Here is a 4,752-nt window from a genome sequence, read left to right as displayed (position 1 = left end):
GGGGGTTCAGAACAGGCAGGAAAAGGCTCCGTTAAACCCCAACAAACCACACCTGATTTTGTGGTAATTCCCAGCGATTTTCCTGGTTTATTCCAGCGTGGGAGGCTGTGTGGGGGCAGCACTGCCTGGGCTCAGCTGGGCAGGGGTGGTGCTGGGCCGTGTCCCCTGGGACTGTGTCCTTGTGCTCACGGACAGGCAGCGAGTCCTGCGGGCGAGTTCAGCTCTGCAGAGTTGTCTCCTGGCACGGAGCTCCCGCTCCCAGCTGGGTCGGGGGGCCGGGGGCTGGGACACAACGATGCTTCAGCCTCGGGGAGGGAGCCCGGGCGTGGCTGCCGACCTGCTGCTGCCTTTGCCGTGGGCTCTGGGAGTGGTTATTTACATTTCAATGTGTTCAGATCCTGCCTTTGGGGTTTATCTAACAGGGATTTTTTGGGCGGGCGGGGGAGCGAAGTGCTGAAGGTGCTCCAAGGATGATGCAGGTGGCACTTTTTCCAAGCTCATCCATGGAGTTTCTATGTGAGATATCAAAGAACCCCCCCAGTTTGTATGAACCCAAAGCAGTCTGGCTTGGCTGTGTTTGGTTCCCCGTGTCCTCTCCTCGGGCTGTGGGTGCAGCAGCTCCCCCCACGCTCCGGCTTCAAGGAGGGGGGTGAGGTGGATCATCCAACCCCCCCCTGGATGAAGGGTCTGGGAATCCCGTGCCTGCCTGGCAGCTGAGGGGTTTTGCTCTCAGCAGTTGCCTCTGGATTCCAGCCCGGAGAGAGGGTTGAGAGGAAAGGGAACAAACCCCTCTCTGTTCCAGGGCTGGTGGGATTGATGCCTCAGGGAGTGAGGGAGTCTAGTGGGTGTCTGATCGCTGCAGATTCCTTGGGAAGGGTGACAGGACTGAATGTTTTACGTGTTGCCTTGCTGGTGTCTGTGTTTGTGACAGCCAGGTCAGGGCCCTGAGGGTGCTCAGAAGCTGCAGGTGGAATTGTGGAATAGAATCATGGAACATCCTGAGCTGGAAGGGACCCACAAGGACCATCCAGTCCAACTCCTGGCCCTGCACAGACACCCCAGCAATCCCACCCTGTGCCCCAGAGGATCATCCAAACCCTCCTGGAGCTCTGGCAGCCTTGGGGCCGTGCCCATGGCCCTGGAGAGCCTGGTCAGTGCCCACCACCCTCTGGGGGAAGAACCTTTTCCTGAGATCCAACCTGACCCTCCCCTGGCACAGCTCCAGCGCTTCCCTCGGGTCCCAGAGCGCAGAGATCAGAGCTGCCCCTCGGGAGGAACCTGCAGACCCCCCATGAATCTCCTCTGCTCCAGCTGAACAATCCCTGGATTCCCTCAGCTGCTCCCTGTGAGGCCCCTCCAGGCCCTTCCCCTCCCCTGTATTCTAGGGCCGGAGCTGATTCCCAGAGGTGCCATCCCTGTACCTACAGCCCCTGTGTCAGGGCACTCCTGGGGTCTCCTCCCAGGGCAGGGGGGCCTCCATTCACCTCCCTTTGCACCCCAGCCCTGACAGGGCTCCCCTGTGTGTGGCTCTGTCACCGCAGAGGCTCCTCCAGGTGCCCTTGGAGGGGTTTTTTGCCCCCCTGGGCAGGGGATGGAGGGGACGCATTTCCAATCTGAGCTCTGCTTCCCCTCCTCCGTGGCAGCAGCAGTGTGAGCACAGCTGAGCCCACTGCCTGCAGCTCCCAGAGCCTGGGGGAGCAAAGGGATGAGTGTTCCCAGCTCCCAGAGCCTGGGGGGAGCCAAGGGATGAGTGTTCCCAGCTCCCAGAGCCTGGGGGGAGCCAAGGGATGAGTGTTCCCAGCTCCCAGCGGTGCCGCTTCCTGCCCTGCCGGCCCCTCGGCAGGGGAACCACGGCGGAGCCATAACAGGAACAAGCAAACATCCCGCTCTTCCTGGTGACTGGAAGGGCTCTGCTGGCTCCCAACGCTGCTCCCCGGGGTGGGTTTTGCTGTTAATGATTACCCAGGGAGCAGTTCCCTCTGGAAGCGGCTCCCGGCCCAGCTGGCAGCAGCTGGTTTGGTGCTGTTGCCATGAAAACGGGCAGAGCGGCTCTGGCAGTGCCCTGTGGCCTCCTGCAGCACCAGCTGAGGTTACCTGGTGGGCTTTGTCAGCCCTGAGGGAAACCCAAGCTTGAGAAAAGCTCAAATAACAGACATTTCTTTTCTCTTCCCTCCTCCCCGTGTGATTAAACCTGTTCAGGTTGTGGTGTGGGTCGGGTGTTTCTCTTCCAGTGGTGAGGGTTTTACCCAGGGTCTCCCGGCCTTGCAGGGGCTGCCTGGCTGCTGGCAGAGCTGAGGTGACTCGCCTGGCACCAGGAATCAAATCCCAGAGTCGTCTCTGGAGCCTGGGACGCGAGGCAGTGGAAACACAAACCCAGATATCCAAGCAGGATATTTACCCTCGGGTCAATGACAAAGCTCTGCTGACGTCGGTGGAGCTGGGTTTTATCAGAGGTGTTTTCCAAGGGATAAGTGAAGCGTTGGGAAGGTTCCTGAAGGAAGGTTTGTCAGGGAACCGGAGCTCCGGCACCGGGTCCTTGGCCCCAAAGTTGTGCTTAAAACAAAACGAGGAACTGCTGAGGTATAAAACCTGTTGAGGGCAGTGTTAGGGCTGCAGCTGCACTCAGGATGTGGGGAAAACACTGGGATCTTTGCACATCCACTTTGTTCGTGGGGCTGCAGCCAACCCCTCCCTGAGATTTCCTTGGTTTCCTTCTGGTTCTGCTGTGCTGGGTCCCCATCCTGCATTTTTCCCTTGCAGATGTCGTTCTCTGCCACCTGACAAAGGAATATAATGCAGCAATTTTCCTAACCTAACTAGTGGTTCTGACTGCCTGTATTTCCAGCTCCCCTGGAACTGGAATTAATTTAGTGTGTGGGCTTCTTAATTGGCTCGTTGTGGGGAGGAACAGAAAATGAAATGCTGCAGCTCTGCCTTCCTCTTCCCTTTCTTCAGTTAAATCTTTGTCATTCTTTGTGTCTCTGACTTCCATTAGTTGCTCAGGCTATTTTTCTCTGGTTTCTTTTGTTGTAGCTTCCATCTCTCAGCCTCAGGAATATCTGAGGCACGGATGGAGCTGCTCCCATGCCTTTGGAGCAGCGCTGCTGTCAGCCCGTGACAGATCACATGTGATTGATGGCTGACGAGGCATCTGGAATATCTCTCCATTCTTTGTGTGCCTGATGCTGTTTTTCCCTGTGCCTGGGGAGGCAGGAGGGGATGGCATCCCTTGTTCCAATGGAGCCATCTTCAGACTCGGATGTGGAATTGCACGGAGCGCGGGCAGGTGTCAGCCCTGGCTCCAGCTGCTCCTCACTGACATCCCTCGTGTCACTGGTGACTTTAAGCAGCTCTGGAATGGCCTGGCCTGGTTTCCAGCAGGGACAAACCAGAGCCTGTGTGTGTGTCGGGGTCAGAAGGGGCTTTGCAGCCTCAGGGGTGCTCCGGCTGCTTCCAGGAAAAGGGAAATGGGGAAAAGGCATGAGGTGCTTCAGCTGCTGGGATCAAACCTGGTGTTTGGAGGAGCTGGAGGTCCCTGCAGGAGCCCTTTGAGTGCTGAGAACTCTCTCCATTTCCTTTTTTAGGAGCTCTGTCCTTTGCCCAAGGCAGCGAGTGCCCCTGGCTGTGCTGGAGGAGCGTGCCCGCCTGCCCAGGTACGTGGTCAGCAGCACCCACAGAGCACCCACAGCTGCTGTTCCCCACCTCTGAACCCCCATTCCCCAGCCAGGGGTGTCATGGAATCACAGAATTTGGGTTGGAAGGGAACCTTAAAGCCCCTGCAGTCCCACCCCCTTCCCATGGGCAGGGACACCTTCCATGGACCAGGTGGCTCCAAGCCCTGTCCAACCTGGCCTTGGACACTTCCAGGGATGGGGCAGTGCCAGTGCTTGGCACCAGGGGACAGGAGATGGTGACCAAGGTGGGGTGGCAAGTGCCCAAAATCACTCCAGTGTGGGTCACCCGGGACGTGGAGCTGCTGCCCGTGCATTGGAATGGTTTTTCTGAATTACATTATTTTTCCTGTTGTCGTGTGATTTGGAACTGGCTGATCTTTAAGGTCCCTTCCAACCCACCCCCCTCTGGGATGTCACAGTGTCCCCCCCCCTCAGATGGCTCAGTGTCCTCCCAGGCAGGCCCTGCTGTGCTGTGCATCAGCTGATCTACAGCTGCAGGCTCAAAAACATGGAAGTTTTGGTAGGATGACACAAAGGTACCTTCAAGGTTGTTAGTCCAGCTGACCTACCTCAGGAGCAGCTCTTCCAAAGGTGTCCCATTCCCTCCTCACGGGAGTCACCAGGCAGGGCAGCATTGCCAGAGTTCCTTGTTGGCTCCGACTGGGGCTGGAATCATTTTTTTTAGGAGATCCCAGCAGCGTGTTGGTCCTCAGTCCTTCCCTGGGGCTGGATTTGGAGTCTCCAAGAGAGGGCAGTGTGTCCCTGGCAGCCAGACCTGCCGTGTGCTCCGAGCAGAGCGCTGAGCCTGGAACTCCTCATCCCGAGCTGAGTAATTAGTGACAGACTCATTAGCGGCTGCTCTCGGGGGCTGGACGTGGCTGGGTGAGGGTTGGTCCTTTCCCCAGCCCCGGCAGGGATTTGGCAGCGCTTCCTCCTGCCTCGTTTTTCCCAAAAAAAACCCGTCCCCTCCGTGTCCCTCGTGCGTCACTTCGCCCCACTTTGTGCTCTTGGCGCGTCCTCCGCGAGGGGACGGATGTGGATGTGGATGTGGATGTGGATGTGGATGTGGATGTGGATG

General features: G+C 58.0%; 1 protein-coding gene across 2 annotated transcripts in view; it reads left to right on the top strand.

Annotated features, from left to right (window-relative positions):
* The first annotated feature begins 3,579 nt into the window (after positions 1-3,579).
* Positions 3,580-4,752, top strand: part of GNG7 (G protein subunit gamma 7) — a 43,729-nt gene continuing 42,556 nt past the window's right edge. The window contains exon 1 of one of the 2 annotated variants that reach the window (XM_027705802.1): positions 3,580-3,653. The gene's annotated coding sequence lies outside the window, so the exon portion shown is untranslated. The remainder of the gene's footprint in view (positions 3,654-4,752) is intronic. The other variant, XM_027705805.1, reaches the window with a different exon arrangement.

Source organism: Neopelma chrysocephalum, unplaced genomic scaffold (genome assembly GCF_003984885.1).
Source record: "Neopelma chrysocephalum unplaced genomic scaffold, ASM398488v2 Primary Assembly neopelma1_348, whole genome shotgun sequence".
NCBI classification, from domain to species: domain Eukaryota; kingdom Metazoa; phylum Chordata; class Aves; order Passeriformes; family Pipridae; genus Neopelma; species Neopelma chrysocephalum.
This window is presented reverse-complemented; position numbering and strand designations above follow the sequence as displayed.